The sequence below is a fragment of the Pseudophryne corroboree genome, chromosome 4, assembly GCF_028390025.1.
Source record: "Pseudophryne corroboree isolate aPseCor3 chromosome 4, aPseCor3.hap2, whole genome shotgun sequence".
NCBI lineage: Eukaryota > Metazoa > Chordata > Amphibia > Anura > Myobatrachidae > Pseudophryne > Pseudophryne corroboree.
Genome location: NC_086447.1, coordinates 831,611,351 through 831,634,918, shown reverse-complemented (window position 1 = coordinate 831,634,918; position 23,568 = coordinate 831,611,351).

Genomic DNA, 23,568 nt, shown 5'->3' with positions numbered 1-23,568 from the left:
TCTCGAAAGGCCGCTTTTCTGAGAGCAAGGTGCACCTTTTCCCAAATGGCTCTGAGATGGGAGGTTAAGGTTAGCGAGGAGACTGAGGAATGATGAAAAAAATAATTAGCTCTGGGGTGAAAACCAAAAACTGAAAAGAATGGAGACTCTTTAGTGGAGGAATGACAAGAATTATTGTAAGCAAATTCAGCCAACGGAAGAAACTCGGACCAATCATTCTGGAGTTTGGCTGAATACAAGCGCCAATATTGTTTCAATGATTGGTTAACTTGTTCGGTTTGCCCGTTGGATTGTGGGTGGTAACCGGATGTTAACGACAATTTCATCTTCAATGAGGCACAAAAACATTTCCAGAATTGTGCGATGAATTGTGGACCCCGATCAGAAACAATATCAGAATCAGAATCAGAATCAGCTTTATTGGCCAGGTGTACTCACGTACACTAGGAATTCTTTGTGGTACAATGCATCGCCAAGCAGCAACATGGAGGAAAAAAATGTAGCATACATTACAAACATTACACATATGAGTTCATACTGCACATATGCAACTGTACAGTAGACATATTATACATTTAAGACTAAAAACTAAGGCTGCTTGGCAGAGCAGCACCAGTAGGCAACCCATGAAGCCTGAATACATGGCGGAGAAACAAAACTGCCAACCCTTGGGCAGAAGGCAATCGGGGAAGAGCAATAAAATGAGCCATTTTACTAAAACGGTCCACTACCACCCATATGACTCGGAATCCGGCTGAAAGGGGAAGGTCAACCACAAAATCCATGGAAATATGAGACCACGGCCTGAGAGGAACATTTAAGGGCATAAGTTGCCCGATGGGCAAGGAACGGGGAACCTTATGCTGTGCACAAACCTGACATGAATAAACGAATTCCTTGACGTCTTTAGAAAGACCAGGCCACCATACTGAGCGAGAGACTAACTCCTATGTCTTAGAGACTCCTGGATGCCCTGAAACTTTGTTATCATGGAATTCCGTTAAAACAGTAGCTCTCAAAAACTCAGGGACGTAAAGACGACCAGCAGGAGTAATTCTAGGAGCTTGGTGTTGAAGCTGTTTTAACTGGGTAAATAAATCTTGTGTGAGGCCCGCCCAGATGACCGAAGATGGAAGTATGGGGGTAACAGGATTGTTATTGTGAACCGGAAGAAAGCTACGTGACAGGGCATCAGCCTTAGTATTCATGGAACCAGGCCTGAAAGTGATTATAAATTTGAAACGCGTAAAAAATAATGCCCAACGTGCCTGCCGGGCATTAAGCCGCTTAGCCGATTCAATGTATTGCAGGTTTTTATGGTCAGTCAATACCGAAATAGTATGTTTTGCTCCCTCCAGCCAATGCCTCCACTCCTCGAAAGCCCACTTTACCGCCAGTAACTCCCGATTACCAACGTCATAGTTGGATTCAGCGGAGGAGAATTTCCTGGACATAAAGGCACAAGGATGTAACTCCAGAGACTCCGGATCCTTTTGAGAAAGGATAGCCCCCACTCCAACCTCCGAGGTATCAACCTCCACCACAAAGGGCAATTCCGGATTTGGATGTCTGAGGACTGGAGCCGAGACAAAGGCTTGTTTCAAGGCCCGGAAGGACAACTCAGCTTCACGCGACCAGTTGGTAGGATCCGCTCCTTTCTTTGTCAGAGCTACAATGGGAGCAACGAGGTCAGAAAAAGAATGAATGAACCTCCTATAATAATTCGCAAACCCTAAAAAGCGCTGAATTGCTTTTAAATTGGTGGGTTGCGCCCAACTAAGGATGGCCTGGAGTTTCTTTGGTTCCATGGAAAATCCCTGAGGGGAAATTATGTACCCTAAAAAAGATACTTCCGTGACATGAAACTCACACTTCTCCAGCTTGGCATATAAATGATTCTCGCGTAACTTTTGAAGAACCAGACGCACCTGGGTAACATGTTGTTCCATTGATTCAGAAAAAATCAGGATGTCGTCTAAGTAAATGACCACGAATTTCCCTAGGAAGTCACGGAGTTAATGAGGTCTTGAAAAACTGCCGGAGCATTGGACAGGCCGAACGGCATCACCAGGTATTCGTAGTGACCCGACTGAGTACTGAAGGCCGTTTTCCACTCATCTCCAGATTTAATTCGGATGAGGTTGTACGCTCCTCTAAGGTCAATTTTAGAAAAAATCACAGCAGAACGTAACTGATCAAAGAGTACAGAAATCAACGGCAAAGGATAGGTGTTTTTAACTGAGATCTTATTCAGGGCTCTAAAATCAATGCAAGGTCTAAGCGAGCCATCCTTTTTCTCCACAAAGAAGAAGCCTGCACTTAAAGGAGATTTTGATGGTCTAATAAATCCTTTCTCAAGGCTCTCCTTTACATAATCATTCATAGCCGCAGTTTCTGGCCCGGATAATGCATATAATCTTCCCTTTGGCAATGCGGCACCAGGAATTAACTCAATAGCACAATCATAAGGCCGATGGGGAGGCAGAATGTCCGCATTGCCTTTGGAGAAAACATCAGCAAACTCCTGGTATTCCACCGGAATGAGTTCTGGAATGATAGCTGCTACTCTGACTGGAAACGTGATACATTCCTTATCACAAAAAGTACCCCATTGTGAAATCTCCCCCGACCGCCAATCAATGGTGGGATTATGAAAGGCCAGACAAGGGTGACCCAGAACAACTGGAACTGCTGGGCAATGTGTAAGAAAGAACTCGATTTTCTCGGAATGTAGAGCTCCTACTGTAAGTAGTACAGGGGGTGTATGGAGAGAAATAATCCCATTAGACAGCGGACTCCCATCTAAGCCATGCATGGTGACACACCTACCCAAAGGTAACTGAGGAATGCCTAAGGCCTTAGCCCAAGTTAAATCCATAAAGTTTCCTGCAGCTCCACTGTCAACAAAAGCAGACACCGAAGAACTGAGGCTGCCAAAGGAAACTTTAACTGGGACTAAAAGGGAGTTATTCGAGGAGATAAGCTGCAGACCTAGGTGAACCCCCTCACAATTCACCTGGTCAAAGCGTTTCCCGACTTGTTCGGACAATTACGATCAAAATGTCCCTTACCCCCACAGTACAGACAAAGACCAGAATTTTGCCTTCTGGCTCTTTCTTCAGGAGACAGCCGGGAGAGACCCATCTGCATGGGCTCCTCTACGTCTTCAGGAATGGAATATACACACGGACTTGACCTTACAGGTGCTCCTTTTTCAGCCCTCCGCTCTCTGAGACGACGATCAATCTTAATAGAAAGCTCCATGAGTTTATCGAGAGTCTCAGGAGCGGGGTACTGAAGGAGACTGTCTTTTATAGACTCTGATAAGCCGAGGCGAAACTGACTGCGCAGGGCTGGGTCATTCCAGCCACAGTCGTTCGACCAACGGCGAAACTCCGTACAATAAACCTCCGCAGGATTTCTACCCTGTCTGAGAGCGCGCAACTGACTTTCAGCGGACGCCTCTCTATCAGGGTCATCATACAAGAGCCCTAAAGACTCAAAAAAAGCGTCAACTGACAACAATGCCGGATCCTCTGCTCTTAAACCAAATGCCCAGGTCTGAGGATCCCCCAGGAGCAAAGAAATAATAATCCCGACCCGCTGAGATTCAGTACCCGAGGAAGTCGGTCTTAAACGAAAATAAAGCTTACAGGATTCTTTAAAATTAAAAAACTCTTTTCTATCACCAGAAAAACGGTCAGGCAAATGCATCTTTGGTTCAGGGACTACCCTTGGGGAAGCTCGCAAAAGATCTTCCTGCGACTTCACCCGAAGAGAAAGATCCTGAACCATCTGAGTAAGTTCTTGAATCTGGCTAAGAGCTGACCAGGATTTGGCCCTAAACCTGTTGGATTCATGAGGCCGATAAACTCTCACAAAACTGAATGAGAAAAAATTAAACCCCGTTTAATTTTACGTTTTGGCATGGCCGGTAATAATGTTATGATTCCAGCACTCTGGTCAGAGGAGATCTTATGGCAAGGACCGGAGCACTGGAACGGAATGCTGGGGAAGGGAGCAGGACAGGAAAATAGCCCCTTGCGCCCTAACTCTGTTGTCTCACCCGTGTTGTCAGAAATCCCCTGCGAGACTATGGTTTCTTGAGCCCTTGGCAGCCGCGTTTGAAGGGCGGATTATGTCTGCCCAACTTCGATGCCCCCCGGTCTTAATGAGAGACAAAGGGAAACCCGAAACAGGGTGATAACAAGAGGCCCTCTAACTAAACAACAGGCCAGGGGCTAAGCAAACTCAAAACTATAATATGTGCGGAGAAACCGCCAGGGAAAAGGACAACCAAAATATCCACTTGTCCAATTCTCCTACCCGGCACCGCCGAGTACCAGAGAGGACTTGTGGAAGCGGAACCCTCCGCAAATGCTCCAAACACAAAATATAAAAGGTAAAGCGGCTGAGCCGCAACACACGGCAGAGCCGCAACTCACGAACACCACTGGATATAAAACGGTGATCAGTCAGGACTCCAGGGAACCAAACGACCTCTTGGGATGAGATGACAACTCCCGAATACCGGACTTCTGAGGACTGGAATGACCGGATACAGCAGGACTGGAAACAGACTCTCAGCAAACAAAGGCAGCATGCAGGAAGCTATTACCGGCGTCTGTGAGAAGCCCTGGGAGTGTATTTAACAAGGAGTCCTCCAATCAGCTGCTAAAGGCTGATTAGAATAAATGCCGTGCAGCTGCCTTGCTGCACGGCCAGAGAGCAGGTGAATATCTTAATTTCCTAAAGCCTAGCAACGGGGAACGCGGTCCGCCAGTGGCGTCCCCGTTGCTAGGGTCCGTGCGGCTCAGCGCGCCCGGCGTCTAGTGTTGCTAGGGAGCCGGCGGCTGTACGCGCACGGCGTCTCTAGTTGCTAGGCGCCGGGCCGCACAGACAAGCGGACCCCGGCGCCTAACAGACTCGGTTATGACAATAAAATCTATTAAATTTGTGTCATGGAATGTGGAGGGTTTGAATACTCCCGTAAAGAGGAGAAAGATTTTAACTTCCTTAAAGAGATTACATCCAGATGTTGCTTTCGTACAAGAAATGCATTGGAACATAAAAAATCCTAATATTTTACGTGATTCCTGGATGGAGGATTATAAAGCGGCTTCATTTAGGGCTAAACGTAGGGGAGGGGGGTTACTATTATTCTGAAAACATCTCCTAACACAATTAGGGATACACTGCTTGATCCTGAAGGTCGTTACATTTTTATTAAACTGACTATATTTAATGCTATATATACCTTAGCCACTGTGTTTGCTCCTATTAGTATTAACGGGAATTTCTTCTCTAACCTGTATGCTACTTTACAAGATTGGAAGGAAGGGGAACTTGTTCTAGGTGGAGATTTTAATTGTGTATTGTCTCAGGGATTGGATAGGTCTGGAGCTACGGAAAGGTACAGGCAGTTCGCCCCCACATGCACTTCGCCTAAAGATTGATTCAATTCAACTACAGTATGTGATCCCTGGAGGTGCCAAAATCCCACGTCTCGTGAGATTACCTTTTATTCCCATCCGCATAACACATCTTCCTGCATTGATTTTTGGTATTGTCTGTTTCCTTGTATCATTGTGTACTCCACTCAGGTATGGGACTGATTACAATATTGGATCATGATCCGATATGGTTTACATTATCTTTACAAACTCCCCACTCCACTTCTTTTAATTAGTAATTTCCTGCATATTTGAGCAGAGCCCCAGACTTTAAGATTCACCAGGAACGGGCATTTTTTAATTATATTGATGACAATGTGGAGCACCTTGATGATATTAATATATTCTGGGCCACCTCGAAACCCGTGATCATGGGTCAGGTGATGGAATATGTGGCCAGGAAATGCAAATTGTTGGCTAATAGGATAAATGAACTGAGCAAGGTGTTAGCTAGAACTGACAATGAGATGCTGTTAGTAGGTTCCACGACCAATAGACAGGCATATCTAGAGGCTAAACATACTTATGATGATCTGCGCACTGACACCAGAATCCCGACACCACTCAGGACACCAGCGTCAATCACCAACAGCCAACATCCTGAAGGTGAATATTGGGGTACGAGTTAGGATTAGGGCCCGGTGCGGGAGGGGGGTTAGGCACTAAGGGAGGGGGGGGGGTAGCCCTAGCTGTTACCCCCCAAGGTTTGGGTAGGGGATGGAGTGGTGTAGAAATACTTACCCCCTCCGATGTCGGGATCTTCAATGTCAGGATGCCGCGGTCGGTCATGTGACTGCTGGCATCCCGACTACGCTAACTATGTATTCCTCCACGCTAACTATGGCCCTCATTCCGAGTTGTTCGCTCTGTAATTTTCTTCGCATCGCAGCGATTTTCCGCTAATTGCGCATGCGCAATGTTCGCACTGCGACTGCGCCAAGTAAATTTGCTAAGAAGTTTGGTAATTTACTCATGGCATTACGAGGTTTTTTCTTCGTTCTGGTGATTGGAGTGTGATTGACAGGAAGTGGGTGTTTCTTGGCGGAAACTGGCCGTTTTATGGGAGTGTGTGAAAAAACGCTGCCGTTTCTGGGAAAAACGCGGGAGTGGCTGAAGAAATGGGGGAGTGTCTGGGCGAACGCTGGGTGTGTTTGTGACGTCAAACCAGGAACGACAAGCACTGAACTGATCGCACTGGAAGAGTAAGTCTCGAGCTACTCAGAAACTGCACAGAAAAATATTTTCGCAATATTGCGAATACTTCGTTCGCAATTCTGCTAAGCTAAGATTCACTCCCAGAGGGCGGCGGCTTAGCGTGTGTACTGCTGCGAAAAGCGGCTAGCGAGCGAACAACTCGGAATGAGGGCCTATGTGTGAGTCTGACATTTGGTGACTGTTTCCAATTTTTACTAATTTATACTGAGACCTCCTCAAATAGGGATTATGAGAAGTATTGTTTTGATAAATTTTTTCCTCAAATTAAGGGCCACAAACAGTGCCCTTGACACCAAAGAAATCAGTTGGGCAAAACCATATGCACTGCAGGGGAGACAGATATAACATGTGCAGAGAGCGTTAGATTTGGGTGGGGTGTGTTCAAACTGAAATCTAAATTGCAGTGTAAAAATAAAGCAGCCAGTATTTACCCTGCACAGAAACAAAATAACCCACCCAAATCTAACTCTCTCTGCACATGTTATATGTGCCTCCCCTGCAGTGCACATGGTTTTGCCCATCTGCTAACAAATTTGCTGCTGCGATCAACCCTGAATTACCCCCTAAAATCATTGATTGGCCATGTGTGAGACCAGTCTTTTCGGAGTTAGCAATATAAGCTGCAGTAGGTGACAAAAAACAGGACTATGAAGTACAGTATACAACATCCATTAACCACTTGCTTACGTAAACCCAGTGATTTCACGTGTTATTTCATCTCAAACCTTTGGGAGGAAGCATGCCCACATTAATATATTATTTTCCTATTTATCCTGATTATATTACCAAAGCTGCATGATTAAACCAAAGCTGCATATTTGTTAATAATGGAAGAGAAGTGAATGAGGGTTAGGTTAGCTAAAATTCAATAAAGGATCAGTGCTGCTAAGCAATTAAATATTGGAATACCTTTCTTTGAATTAACAAGGGAATGTTGAAATGTGCGTGCCTGGGGCTGCACCAGTCTCACTGACCCCTCACCCTCACCCCATATTTAAAGTCCTGTTTACAGCTTCCTTGTTTGGAGATTTACAGTATTTTTGCTTCTTCTTAATCAACACAACTGGATGTTTGACATGGTTGACTTTATTGGACTTGTGTTTATTTTTTCACAGATGTGATTATGGAACGATGTAGTTAAAATGTATGTACTGTAGAAGACACCTGGCATCAGGATGGCAACAGAAAGTCAATGCGTATTAGTAAAACCATCAATAAATAAATATTCAGAAAATACATTTAAATTTATAGACTATATAAAGTATTTATACAACCAAAGTCTACAGCACATTCGGTTGTTTGTGGCAATTATGTGAACATAGGACCCTGTTCAGTAAGGACTGCAAATTCTGCTTTTTAGCAGAATTTACAATCCTTTGCCTCGCATGGAGGGGGCCACACATCGCAGGGTAAGGATGCCCAGCATGCTAAATGCTGCCCCCCCATCTGCAACCCACACTAATTGCGATTGCGCTGCAATTAGTGCGTAGTGACAGAAATTATGGAGGACCGCCATCTTTTTGATTGGAGCAGCTGCGTGTGACGTCATGCAGCCGCCCTGATAACGCCCATACCCCCCCCCCGTTCGAGCCACCACACCCACATTTCCATGCTGCCGCCCCGAAATGCTCCCTGCAACAAAGTGTTGTCACCTCCCTGCTGCCCCACGAATGCCTCTGCCTGTCAATCAGTAAATGCGGGCACATGCGCAGGACGGGTCCTGCGGATGCGCCCGCTGGGCAAAATGCAGAAATTCCAGTTGGATCGTGATTTGCGATCCAACCTGAATGAGGGCCATAGTTTGATGTTACTGTGTTTTCTGACTAATTTAATTCTGTATCTTGTTGCTGTAAATTTCAAATAGTATCAGCAAAACATTTCAAGAATGTAAAATGAGAATATGGAACATATAAAACAAAGACAAATCCAGAATCCATTGGTAAATTAAGTATGTTTGGGTTATCTGGTGTAACCAGCATGTTGGATTATGCAGGGGCCGTCTTTACAGCATTTTAGGCGCCGGACAAATCAATGCTCTGGGGTCCCTAGCCATCTATTCACTGGAATAAATAAATAATTAAAGACCCTCCTGTGATCACGTGCAATCTTTCCACATACTTTCATACAGTGAATAGGTGTTAGCACTTTGATTGGTGGATAGCTCCAGCCATCCACCAACCAATTTTATGGCTGCCATTACAGATTGTGTAATGGTTAGCATTACTGCCTCACAGCACTGAGGTCATGGGTTCAAATCCCACCACAGCCCTATGTGTTTGTCCCATGTGTTGAGTTTGTATATTCTCCCCGTACTTGCGTTGGTTTGTGATAACCCACTCTAGGAGTACCCCTTTCTAGTTTAAACCAGCTGCGGCCAGACACTGTAAGGGTTAAAACCCTTTTCATCTGGTTGCTAGGTAATCATGCCAAATGGGAGAAAATATGTGCAGCACTAGGACCCCTGGCTTTCCAGCAGGATCCCTGGCAGAGCGGGAAGCTGGGAGGACTCTGATTGGCCGTAGTCAAGTGTGGGGTGCGTCACTTGGGGTGTTCATCCTTCTGCCACAGGCTCCTGCGGAAGGAGCCGTGAGAGGTCCTGAACCAGCAAGCGTCCTCTGGGGAAAACAGGTATGACTCTGCACCCTCACAAGGGTGCTATTACAACTTGGCATCATGAACAGGATATGAAGAGGATGATGGATCCATGGGTTCCCGCGACCCCCACATCAGCGTCCGGCAGGAGGATGCTACCCGCGCCACCCGGACAAAGAAACACGACCACCACAGCGGCATCACTGTTAACTATGCCATACTATTTCGGGGCCCCATGGTTGCCAACATATACAGGAGAGCAAATTAATGGTTCGAGTACCTTCAAGGAATTTAAAGACAAAATGTATTCAATGTTCCGCCTATACCTGCTGACGGAAGAACAGAAAATAGAAATCGTGATGGGTCAGTTGACGGGCTCAGCACTATGGGAAGTGAAGGCATGGGAAGACAGCGAAAAGATGACTGTGGAATGCATCTTTAAGAAGCTGGTGACCATTTTCGACTACAAGACCATAGCGGAACTAAAGAGTCGCTTTTACGCGAGAAAACAACGACCCAATGAATCGCTGTGGGACTTCACGCTGGCCCTACAAGAGACCGCGAAGGCTATACGGGCCTTGGATGAACGAGAAGTTGAGGGGATGGATGGAACGTTAATAGACCTGTTTGTGGAAGGGGTGAGTGAGAGGAGAGACAAGCCGCTCTCAATTGCGCATGTGGAGACATCAAACAGGGAGCTCCTTCTCCGAATTCAAAGAGACAGTGCTGCAGATACTTGGGCAAAATCAGAGCAGTGATGTTGAGAAGTACTCGTCTTCCGGGTGGAGTGAAGATGACAGCTACAGGGAAACCGCGGCGCTCAAAAAGCTGGATGGGCTATCCCAAGTGGGAGCGGATCTTCAACAAGCGCAAATCCCACCTGGGACAGACCCTATTGAAACTCTCAATCAGGAGCTGATGAAGGTGACATTGAATCTCTCCCGAATGAGCCGGAGATTGGAAGAGCTTGACAGGGACCAAGATAGGAATAGACGCCGAGAATGGCGTCAAGAACGAGGTGGGCGGAGTCGTCCTCACTGGGACGCAGTAAGAGAATCGGGCTGATGAGCCACCGATCAGTTTCATGCTCTAGAAGGTACTGTATGTCAACAGACCTCTGAAAGAGTGGAGAGAGTAGATCTACCATGGGAAGAACAGCCCAGAGAGGCAGGGTCAAGACTGGTGTTGCAGAGTCAAGTCAGAGTGATGGGTGTACCATCTGGTGAGCATGATCGAAGAGCCAGAGCAAGAAAGATGACAGGCCAAGTATTGTGGTTTAGTGCAACGCGTGGTTATGGCTTCATAAGGAGAACAGACACTAAGAGAACCATATACGTTCACTATACGGGCATTCAGAAGACCCATCGGAACAAGTACTTCCACAGCCTAGGAAGCGGGGAATGGGTCGAATTTGAATTGACCAATGGAAAAAGGGGCGTTAAGGCCATCAAGGTACAGGTCCTGATGGTGTTCCAGTACAAGGCAACAGACAGGCCACAGAGCGTAACCAGTATCGGCGCTGTCCGTGGTATAGAAAGCCTCCACTCTACTACCAGCAAGACTACCGGCACAGCGGAAGCAGAGAGGAACCAACAGACAGTGATAGTGAGACCGGTAGGCCTAACACTGATCCTACTCGACCTGACCAGATGCCCCGACCACCAGAACCTGAAGTCCCAAAGCAAAGGGAACTGCTGGAAACAAGGGAGAGACCAGTTGCGAAGGGTCAGGGTGAGACTGTGCAGCAGTGCCTTCAAAATGGGATTAAGCCTCAGCTTTCCCATCAACCAAAGCGTGGGTATATCCCAAGAAGGCAAGACGCGGACTACCGTGCAGCAAATCTCGAGCAAACAGATACCGGTGCAACCAACCAGAAAAGGGACACTGAAGCAGTGGTCCACAAGGCCGTGACAAAGATAGTGGAGCCCATGGAATCCAAAAGCCCAGAACCAGCTATGCCTCCGCCTGAACCTAAGACCACGGCAGAGACCCCAAAGTCAGCTGAGAAGGCTGAGATCCGTTCCACTGAAGTGAAGCCTTTAACGGATAGCAAGTACATGACCATAACGGGAGAAGAATTCACCTTAAGGATACAGCAGGCTATACAAAGATCCATGAGACACGACAAAGGTGCACCATGTGCTCATTGCAGATCGCATACCGTGATATAAAGTACCACCCATGTGCATCGTTGAAAAACCAGTACCGCAGAGGGATTGGAGTCCTGTAGCGGAGGGATGGGTGCCCTGGGGGACATACCATAGCTATTTATGTAAGAGAGTAAAAGTAGAAATGTATACCATTTCAGGTTTAACTTGTTCGCATTTACTGGGAATCCAAAGACTGTTGCGCAGGACTTTGAGTCGTTACAGTATGCGTGGGGACACGTATAATTTCAGCGGGCAAATTTGGGATAACCCACTCTTGGGGTACCCCTTTCTAGTTTAAACCAGCTGCAGCCAGACACTGGGTTAAAGCCCTTTTCATCTGGTTGCTAGGCAACTATGGCAAATGGGAGAAAATATGTGCAGCACTAGGACCCCGGGCTTTCCAGCAGGATCCCTGGCAGAGCGGGAAGCTGGGAGGGCTCTGATTGGCCGTAGTCGAGTGTGCGGTGCATCACTTGGGGTGTTCATCTTTCTGCCACAGGCTCCTGCGGAAGGAGCCGTGAGAGGTCCTGAACCAGCAAGCAATCTCTAGGGCCAACATGTATGACTCTACATCCTCACAGGGGTGTTATTACAACTTTCCTCCGGGTACTCCGGTTTCCTCCCACAATCCAAAAATTTACTGGTAGATTAATTGGCTCCCCAAAAAATAAAATAAAATTAACCCTAGTGTGAATGTGTGTGTGTGTGTGTGTGTGTACATGTGGTAGGGAATATAGATTGTAAGCTCCACTGGGGGAGGGACTGATGTGAATGGCCAAATATTCTCTGTAAAGCGCTGCGGAATATGTGTGCACTATATAAATAACTGGTAATAATAATAATAATTTACTGTCTGGCTGCAGGCTGGCAGGCAGGAGGAGAATGCACAATCAGAGAGGCTGGGCAGCATTCTCTACCTGCCTCCTAAAAGGCTTTGAGGAACCAGCAAGGTGGGGATGTGGGGTGGGGGGCATCTACTCCTAACTGCCATGATACAGACTGTGGGCAGTGGCGCACCCAGGGGGGGTTTCCGAGTACCCAGAAACCCCCCTCCACAAAAAAAAAATATATATATATTTTTTTTTTTTTTTTTTTTTTTTTTTAGCTGCTTGAGTATTATTAATGACTGTCTAGCGTCCTCTGCAGCCTGCTGTCTTCCTGGTGGCACTTGCAAGTGCAATAAAAGTTTACTTTATTTTAATTATAGTACATATATATCCATGTGCCTACATATATACACATGTATATACATACATACATACATACATACATATAAACACACACACACATATGATATATATATATATATATACATGTGTGTATATATGTGTACTGTATGTGTGTGTGTGTGTGTGTATATATATATATATATATATATATATATGTATGCATGTTTAATATGCTATAGGATATGTGTATATGGGTTCACTACGATCTCCCGGCGGCCGGCCTCCCGGCGACCAGCATACCGGCGCCGGGCCAGCATACCAGCGCTGGGAGGCCGGCCGCCGGCTTACCAACAGTGAGGCGAGCGCAAATGAGCCCCTTGCGGGCTCGCTGCGCTCGCCACGCTACACACGCCACACTATTCCATTCTCCCTCCAGGGGGGTCGTGGACCCCCACGAGGTAGAATAAGTGTCGGTATGCCGGCGGTCAGGCTCCCGGCGCCGGTATGCTGGTCGCCGGGAGCCCAACCGCCGGCATACTGAAGACCACCCGTGTATATGTATGTGTGTGTATGTATATATATATATATGTGTGTGTGTGTAGATATATGTATATATATATATATATGTGTATATATATATATATATATATATATATATACACACAGACACACTAGTTTTACGGACCCAGCATATACTGGGTCACCTCAGTCCCCACCCCCGTGATTGGCTCCGCCCAGTTCTGGAAACCCCCCCATGCAAATCCTGTGTTTGCCACTGGTGGGGGATATTTAAAAAACAAAATCAGTGTCCGACTGGGGCGTGTAGGACCCACCGGGGGAATGCAGTGGTAAAGGCCCTTGCTTAGGGAGTGTCCAGTCTGCTGAGTGTGTGTGGCCTGCCACCTCATTGGTTTGACTAACCATTAGAGAGTGCAACATCTGGGCCCCTTCATAAATATATACAGTAAATTCAGCTGCTGCCTACATGATAATGTACTAGATCAGAGGTTCTCAAACTCGGTCCTCAGGACCCCACACAGTGCATGTTTTGCAGGTCTCCTCACAGAATCACAAGTGACATAATTAGCTCCACCTGTGGACCTCTTAAAATGTGTCAGTGCGTAATTAATACACCTGTGCACTTGTTGGGTTACCTGCAAAACATGCACTGTGTGGGGTCCTGAGGACAGAGTTTGAGAACCACTGTACTAGATTAATAACAGATTAATAACAGCAATGCACTGTAGAAAATACACCACAGTCCAGTATAAGGTAACATATGTATAATGTATAATTCAAGTGCACAGTCTAGAACCTGATCCTTAGAGCAGGAGGTGGGCCCCCAGGCAGTGAGGCCCACCGGTGGTTTCCCTGTACCCATGTGGGCCAGTCCAAGCCTGAACAAAATTATCAGGAAAATATTTAATTGATGTCTTCTCCATAGTTAAGTGCAGTGTCTGTCTGTTTTTACCCAGTTTTGTTCTATTACTGTTGTTCTAATTGTAAAGCGCAATGGAATATTCTGCGCTATATAAGAAACTGTTCAATAATACATAAATAAAATAAATAAGTATGGAGAAATCACTGATGTCACATACGTTCAGTGTTTACCAAACACAGTGCTTCCCCCATAGACTCTGATGGGGGTTATCTCCTGACCATATTTATATAAAATGGACAAAGAGATATTAATATTTTTTTTTTATACAAACGAAGACCCAGATTTATCAAGCCTTGGAGAGTGATAAAGTGGATGGAGATAAAGGGGGTTATTTAATAAAACATAATTATCTCATACAGGGCGGGATTTACTATAAGCCATCGCCGCCTCTCGCTGCCTACCGCAGCGATACTAATCGCATATGTACTAACATATGCGATTAGTATCGCAATGCGGTATAGGAGGCCCCCCGCGATGATGTCTGCGGGGGTCGGCGGTGGTCAGCGGGTGTCTCTGTCACCTCCCAGACTCGGGAGGTGGCATGTGCAGGGAGTCCCCGGGCTCCTCCTCCTCCCCCTTGCAGCCGGAAGGAGACAAGGCTGTGATGCGGGGGAGAAGGCGGAGGGGGGCCGCACCAGCAGCAGCTCAGGTATGCCGGGGGGGAAGGGGGGGTCGTCGTGAGCGGCGCGGGGCGGCGGCGGGATGCGGCGTGGGCGGCGGCGGCGGTAAGAATCCCATAGGCTTCTATAGGGTATCGCCATAAAAAGATGGCGATACCCTATGAGGCGAAAACGCGGCGGTCGGGAGTTAGTACATATGAAAATGCGGTAAAACGGGGGTTTTACCGCATTTTCCCTTTAGTAAATCCCGCCCACAAGCTGAAAAATTTGATATTTATATTTCTCTAACGTCCTAGTGGATGCTGGGGACTCCGTAAGGACCATGGGGAATAGACGGGCTCCGCAGGAGACATGGGCACTTTAAGAAAGAATTTAGATTCTGGTGTGCTCTGGCTCCTCCCTCTATGTCCCTCCTCCAGAACTCAGTTTGAATCTGTGCCCGGACGAGCTGGGTGCTGTTCAGTGAGCTCTCCTGAGCTTGCTGTAAGAAAGTATTTTGTTATGTTTTTTATTTTCAGGGAGCTCTACTGGCAACAGACTCCCTGCATCGTGGGACTGAGGGGAGAGAAGCAGCCCTACTCTCTGAAGATAGGTCCTGCTTCTTAGGCTACTGGACACCATTAGCTCCAGAGGGATCGTACACAGGATCTCACCCTCGTCGTCCGATCCCAGAGCCGCGCCGCCGTCCCCCTCGCAGAGCCGGAAGACAGAAGCCGGGTGAGCATAAGAAGCAAGAAGACTTCGAAATCGGCGGCAGAAGACTCCGGTCTTCACTAAGGTAGCGCACAGCACTGCAGCTGTGCGTCATTGCTCCCACACACCTCACATACTCCGGTCACTGTATGGGTGCAGGGGGGGGGGGGGGGGCGCCCTGGGCAGCAATTGGGACCTCTTTGGCAAAAGTTTAGCATATATACAGTTGGGCATATATATATGTATGAGCCCCCGCCAAAAATTGTACATTGAAGTGGGACAGAAGCCCGCCGCTGAGGGGGCGGGGCTTCTTCCTTAGCACTCACCAGCGCTATGTTTTTTCTCCACAGCACCGCTGAGAGGAAGCTCCCCAGCCTCTCCCCTGCAGATACACAGTAGAAGAGGGTAAAAAGAGAGGGGGGGGCACATAATTAGGCGCAAAAATCAATATAAACAGCAGCTACTGGGTTAACATTAAGTTACTGTGTTATTCCTGGGTTAATAGTGCTGGTGTGTGTGCTGGCATACTCTCTCTCTGTCTCTCCAAAGGGCCTTGTGGGGGAATTGTCTTCAGATGAGCATTCCCTGAGTGTGTGGTGTGTCCAGGGGCGTCGGAATGGGGGGGGGGGGCAAGGGGGCAGCTCGCTCCCCCCCGAAACACCAGAGAGGCGCCAACACAGCGGCCAGCTTCAGCGCTACCCGCGCTGCTACTTTACACGGCGGGCAGCGCTGAAGCTGCCTTCCCCAAAGTACCAGATTAAGGAGCGGGCGGGGGGTGGGGGGGTGGTTTGCGCTCCCGTCCCCACTGCAAAAGCGGCCAGCTAGCCGCAGGCAGCAGAGAGCACAGCCACAGACGGGACAGCAGAGCGACGGCTCAGCTGTCCAATAAGGGTTACCCCTTGATGAAGTCTGACGGATGAAACGCGTTGGGTGTACCTCAATTGACTCTCCATTTTTAAGATAAGCAGCACTTTCTTATCCGATATCTAATTATTGATTGTTTTATACTGTATTATTTAATCTAGTCTTTTAGCTATCTTTTACCTATATAATTTAGCAGTATATATCCTCCGGTTTTTAACCCACCCTAATAATTTTTTATATAATTTTTTAAATTGTTTAAATAAGTATATTGTTATTTTTTTACGTATCCAGACAGTTTCTTCATATTTATTACATGTTTTATCTGACACGGTCTGTCGCTTATACTCCTATCCCCCTCTTTACATATCCTATTTAAGGCAGTGTATCTCTGCCTAATACTTAGGGGTTAGCTGACGCCTTATATCGTTAAAGGAGTGTCTGAATTGCTGCATTTACCACTTTATTATTCTATTTCACATACACCTGTGGCGCCATACTTCCACTATCCAATATATATATATATATATATATATATACATACATATGAAGCTATATATGTGTAAATATATAAATATAAATGTGTGAGTGTATATATATATATATATATATGTACAGTATATATATATATATATATATATATATATATGTGTACAGATATATATATAGAGAGAGATAAATACATATAATATGGGTTCAGTATGAAAAGCCAGCGGTCGGGATGCCGGCGATCAGTATACCGATGTCGGCATCCCGATCGCGGCAATGCAGACGGGTCACCCTAACCACCCTCCCATACTCCCTAACCCTTGCTGTCCGCAGCCTAACCCTAACCTCTCCCAGATGGTGCCTAAACCTAACCCTAACCTCTTCCCGCAGCCTAAACCCAACCCTCCCCCCATAGTGCCTAACCCTTCTCTGCAGGCTAGCCCTAACCCCTCTGGCGTGTGCCTAAACTTAATACCCGCTCCCGCACGCTAAGCCTAACCCAGAAGTTCATATTTACCTTCGGGATCCTGGCTGTCGGGATACTGTTCGTCTGGATCCTGATCTCTTTGGGAATCCAGTGTCGGTATTCTTGCGGCTGGCGGGACTCCGGTGTCGATATTACGGCTGCCGGGACCCTGAAGGCATACTGTTTTTAGCAGCCGTGCAAACGCTATGCCGCCTCCCACTGGGTGTGTATCTTAGCTTAGCAGAAGTGCGAACGAAAGGATCGCAGAGCGGCTACAAAATTTTTTTGTGTCGTTTCAGAGTTGCTCAATACCTACTCAGCGCTTGCGATCACTTCAGACTGTTCAGTTCCGGATTTGACGTCACAAACCCGCCCAGCGTTCGCCCAGCCACGCCTGCGTTTTTCCTGGCACGCCTGCGTTTTTTTCAACACTCCCTGAAAACGGTCAGTTGCCACCCAGAAATGCCCACTTCATGTCAATCACTCTGCGGCCAGCAGTGCGACTGAAAAGCATCGCTAGACCCTGTGCAAAACGACATTGTTCATTGTGCCCGTACGTGACGGGCACAACGAATGCACATACGCATGCGCAGAACTGCAATTTTTTAGCCTGATCGCTGCGCTGCAAACAAATGCAGCTAGCGATCAACTCGGAATGACCACCACTGTATGTATGTGAATGTATATATATATATATATATATATATATACTAGGTGCTTCATCGCGCCCTACGGGCGCTCTTCACACCGTCGCAAGGGGCTACGCCCCCTTAACCCTTGCATGCCTTTCTGGGGTTCAATATTTGTGTTATATGGAGTATCACCTGCATTCCTTTGTTAGTGGTTAAATATTGCACAATGAAAGGGTGTGCGATGGTGAAAGAGGCGCAGCCCCTTGCGACGGCGTGAACAGCACCTGCAGGCCACAATGTACAGAATGTAGCGGGTGCGGGGGGTACTGCGGATGGTGTCTGTAGATGCTGCGGATGGAGGGGGGGCGGAAGTGGGGGTGGGGCCCGGATGGGGAAGGGTTGGGAGGTGCTGCGGGTGGGGGAGGAGCAGAGGAGTGGGGGATGCAGATGGGGGAGGGGTCCGGAGGTGCTGTGGGATGGGAAGGGGCGGGAGTGCCACTGGTGGGGTAGGGGTCCGTAGGCGCCATGGGTAGGGGAGGGGCAGGTACGGGTGTTGCGGCAGATGGGGAAGGAAGTCCGGAGGTGCTGCAGGTGGTGGTGGGGCAGGTGCGGGGGTGCCATTGGTGGGGGAGGGGTGGGTGAGGGGGGGACCGCGGATAGAGGAGGGTGTCTGCAGATGCTGCGGGTGGAGGGGGGCAGGTGTGGGGGAGACATATAAGGGGGGTGAATGGTGGAGGGGCCTGGAGATTGCTGGGGGTGGTGAAGGGGCAGAGGAGTGGGAGCCGCGGGTGGTGTAGGGGGTCTGGAGGCACAGCATGTGGGGGAGGGGTGGAGTGCCGCATGTGGTGGAGGAGAAGGTGCGGAGGTGTGGTGCATTGGAGAGAGGTCTGGAGGTGCTGCGGGTACTGTACCTGCCAAAAAGGTAGTTGGAGGGTATGCAATAACAGGGCCAGGACAGGGGTGACAGGGTCAGAACAGGGTTGACTGAGCCAGGACAGGGGTGACAGGGTCAGAACAGGGGTGACAGGGTCAGAACAGGAGTGACGGGGCCAGGACAGGGGTGACGGGGCCAGGACATGGGCGACGGGGCCAGGACAGAAATGACAGGGACAGGATAGGGGTGACAGGGTCAGTGTAGGGGCGGCAGGACCAGGACAGGGGTGACAGGGCCAGTATAGGGTTGACAGGGCCAGGATAGGGGTAGCAGGGCTAGCATAAGGGTGACAGGGCCAGGATAAGGGTGAAAGGGCCAGGATAAGGGTGGCTGGTCAAGGCCAGGGGTGACAGGGACATGACAGAACACAGGGCACGGGAGAGATTGGTATTAGGGACAGAACAGTGGTGACAGACAGACGTGTCTTACCGGAGTCACTGCTGCTGGCTGCTGCTGTTCCACTCCAACCTGTTGGCATCTGCTGCTGGTGGAGACTTGGCATGGCTGACTCTCTTAGGCTGTATTCCTGCTTCCTCTGCCCGTCCGCATCACTCCCCCCCTCCTCAGTCACACACCGCAGACCTCGCGCAGCTGCCGGGCACTGTGGTAAGGTGAGACTGGGAGTGACTGGTTAGCCCCCAGGAGATGCTGCGGCTGGAGGGAGGAGGGGGTCATAGCATGCACGTGGCGCGGACCTCACGGCTGCTGGGCACTATGGTAAGGGGAGACTGGTAGTGACTGGTTAGCTCCCAGGAGATGCTTGAGGGAGGAGGGGGTCAGAGCCTGCAAGCAGCGCGGACTTCTGCAGCGCTACCCGCCGGCTAAAGTGTGTGAAGGAGCTGGGCGCAACTCACTGCGGGTGGCAGCGCTGCAGCTAGCGGTGGGGTTGCCGGGGCTGGAGATAACAGAGGCAGTACGGAAAGTGCACAGCGGCTGGTGACCCACAAAACTACAGCTAAGAAGCGTGGAGTGTGCCAGAATGTGACGCTCCTCCCCGCCAGAGAGACCCTGCTGAGTATGCTGATGTGGGGGTCAAGTATGGCATACCCCCTCACACACCCCCATACCTCCCAAATGTCCCAATTTTCGCGGGACAGTCCCATTTTTTGGGGTCTGTCCCGCTGTCCCACCCGCGGGTCGCAGTGTCCTGCGGTGGGGGGGGGGAGCAGTTGGAAAGCTCCTGTACTTGCTGTTCTGCTTAGCAGAGCAGCGGTGAATAGTGGAGACAGAGGGAGAGGGGGCATCAGGGGGTACGGATTAAGGGGGGGTTCCAGCAGCAGAGCCGGATTAGGGGGGGGGGGGCAGGCGGTATGTACCGTTGGCCCCACAGTTTTAGGGGCCCCCCCGGCTCGAGTAGCTCTGTCCCAGCTCAGAAGCTCCCCCGTCCTGCCAGCAACAGCGGCAGCATTGTTCTACAGTCAGCACACGATGCTGCGTATTGGCAGGTCTGTGGTGTTACAGGGAGGCAGCAGTCTCCATGCTTTCTTCTGCCTGTGCGGGTGTGTAGGGGGAGCGACCACCTCCTCTGGATTTAGCCCTAGCTGAGGGGCCAAAATCCCATAAAAAAAAAACAAACAAAAAAACCCAGGAATTTGCATAATGGGGCGTGGCCTCGCGTCCCGCGATTAGGCCACGCCCCCAACCCACAGCAGGCACAGCAATGAGATAGGGCTCCCCTGTCTCAAGTACCCTGTGCCCCCCGGACTCATAATCAGCCCCTGGGGGCATGCCAGCAGCTCACAGAGCGCTGGGCATGCCCCCTCACTGACGAAAACGGGGCCCTCCCGTGAAGCCACGCCCCCTTTTCGGTGTGTGTGTGTGTGTGTGTGTGTGTGTGTGTGTGTGTGTGTGTGAAAGCTGGGAGGTATGCACCCTGCCTGTGCCATGTCCATACTATCTGCTTCTGCAGCTGCTCCTAGTGTCCTATAGATTTGGCCAGATCTGTGACTCATTTGACTAACTCCGCCAACTGTTGTGACTCCGCCCAGCGTTAGCAAATGAATCACAAGATCACAGATCTGGGCTATTATATAGGAGATAGGAATCCAATTCAGCCGGATCTGACTTTAATACAACTTTTTGCTATGATGACAGTCCCTGAGTGCCGTTCTTTTTGGACAAGTATATATATATATATATATATATATATATATATTTAATCTGCATGCTCTTTATTAGGGGCCCTACTGTCTGAAGTGCCCCGGGACCCCATGGTCTTAATCTGGCACTGCTTCCCCATGTGCTCCGCCCCCCACCTCGTAAGCCTACAGTGTCTGCGCTCTGCGGAGACGTGCTGCGCGTAACAGCAGAGGTAACAGCAGCATAGCTGCTGGCTGTGGGGAAGGAGTAGGGAGAGTAGCACTAAGGAGGAGGCGCTCTACCTAGAAGATGTGCATAATGGGCTCTACCAGGCATAATGTGTATAGGGGCTCTACCAGGCATAATGTGTACAAGTGGCTCTACCAGGCGTAATGTGTATAATGGGCTCTACCAGGCGTAATGTGTGTAGTAGGTTCTACCTGGCATAATGTGTATAAGGAGCTCTACCAGGTGTAATGTGTACAAGGGGCAACTCCCAGCTGCTCCATAGCGTTCCATACAGAAGCAAGAGACTTAAGGTGCCTAAGGTGGCCAGGAGCTAGGGGCGCCAAACTGAGATTTTATCTTGGCCCCCCCAACCAAAAAACTTTTGACGCCCCTGGGTGTGTCGGTACGTGTGTTTCGACATGTCTGAGGTAAAAGGCTCCCCTAAGGAGGAGATGGAGCAAATGTGTGTGTGAGGGGTGTCTCCGTCGACAACGCCGACACCTGTTTGGATATGTGTAATTAAGTGCTAAGGTGAATTTATTGCACAAAGGATTAGAGAACAGACAGGGAATCTACCCATGTCTGTCCCTATGTCGCAGAGACCTTCAGAGTCTCTCAATGCTCACTATCCAAAATAATAGACACTGATATCGACACGGAGTCTGACTCCAGTGTCGACTACGATAATGCAAAGTTACAGCCAAAATGGCAGGAAAGTATTCAATATATGATTATTGTAATAAAAGATGATTTGCATATCACTGATGACTCATCTGTCCCTGACACAAGGGTACACATGTTTAAGGGGAAGAAAGCTGAGGTAAATTTCCCTCCTCGTCATGAGTAAAAAGAGCGGGAATCTCCAGACAAGAGACTGCAGTTTCCCACAAAGAATTCTCAGGGAGTATCCTTTCCCTACTAGGGCCAGGATATGATGGGATTCTTCCCCTAGGGTGTCACGTTTGCCCAAAAGGTAGCCCTGACTTAACAGCTATCCCCAGGGATCCTGCAGATAGCGTACACATTCTGGTACACTACTCAGACCGGCGATTGTGTCGGCATGGGTTTATAGCGCTGTATCAGCGTGGACAGGTACCTTATCAGCAGAGATTGAGGCCCTAGTATGTGTATATATATATATGTATATATATAGATATATATATTAAAGATGCTGTCTCAAAATATATATATATATAAAACATGCCCAAAGAGACATTAGTCTACTGGGTTCTAGAGTCAACGCTATGTCGATATCTGCTTGACGTGTCCTGTAGAATATGCAATGGACAGGTGATGCCGACTTAAGAGGCATATGGAAGGCTGAGGATTGTGTGGAGAAGGGATCTCGGACCTGGTCTCCACAGCTATAGCTGGTAATTCTGATCTTTTGCCTTATATTCCTGCACAGCCTAGGAAAGCACGACATTATCAAATGCAGCCTTTCGATCACAAAGAAACAAGAAAGTCCGAGGTGCGTTCTTTCTTGCCAGAGGCAGGGGCAGAGGAAAGAAGCTGCACAACACAGCTAGTTCCCAGGAACAGAAGTCCTCCCCGGCCTCTACAAAATCCACTGCATGTCGCTGGGGCTCCACTGGCGGAGCTAGGCCCGGTGGGGGCACGTCTTCGTATTTTCAGCCACAAGTGGGTTCACTCCCTGTTGGATCCCTGGGCAATAGATATTGTGTCTCAGGGATACAAGCTGGACTTTGAGGAGATGCCCCCTCACCGACGGCCCTGCCGGCTTCCCCCCACGAGAGGGAAATAGTGTTAACTGCAATTCACAAATTGTATATTCAACAGGTGGTGGTCAAGGTTCCCCTCCTTCAACAGGGAGGGGGTTATTATTCGACCATGTTGTAGTCCCGAAACCGGACGGTTCGGTCAGACCCATATTGAATTTAAAATCCCTGAACATATACCTGAAAAGGTTCAAGTTCAAGATGGAATCGCTAAGAGCGGTCATCGCAAGCCTGAAAGGGGGAGATTTTATGGTGTCTCTGGACATAAAGGATGCATACCTTCATGTCCCCATTTATCCACCTCATCAGGCGTACCTCAGATTTGCGGTACAGGATTGTCATTACCAATTTCAGACGTTGCCGTTTGGTCTCTCCACGGCCCCGAGAATCTTCACCAAGGTAATGGCGGAAATGATGGTGCTCCTACGGAAGCAAGGTGTCACAATTATCCCGTACTTGGACGATCTCCTCATAAAAGCGAGATCAAGAGAGCAGTTGCTGAACAGCGTATCACTTTCTCTGGAAGTGTAACGGCAACACGGCTGGATTCTAAATATTCCAAAGTCGCAGTTGGTTCCTACAGCTCATCTGCCTTTCCTAGGCATGATTCTAGACACAGACCAGAAAAGGGTTTATCTCCCGATAGAGAGAGCTCAGGAGCTCATGACACTGGTCAGGAACCTATTAAAACCAAAACAGGTGTCAGTGCATCACTGCACTCGAGTCCTGGGAAGGATGGTGGCATCATACGAGGCCATTCCCTTCGGCAGGTTCCATGCGAGGACCTTTCAATGGGACTTACTGGAC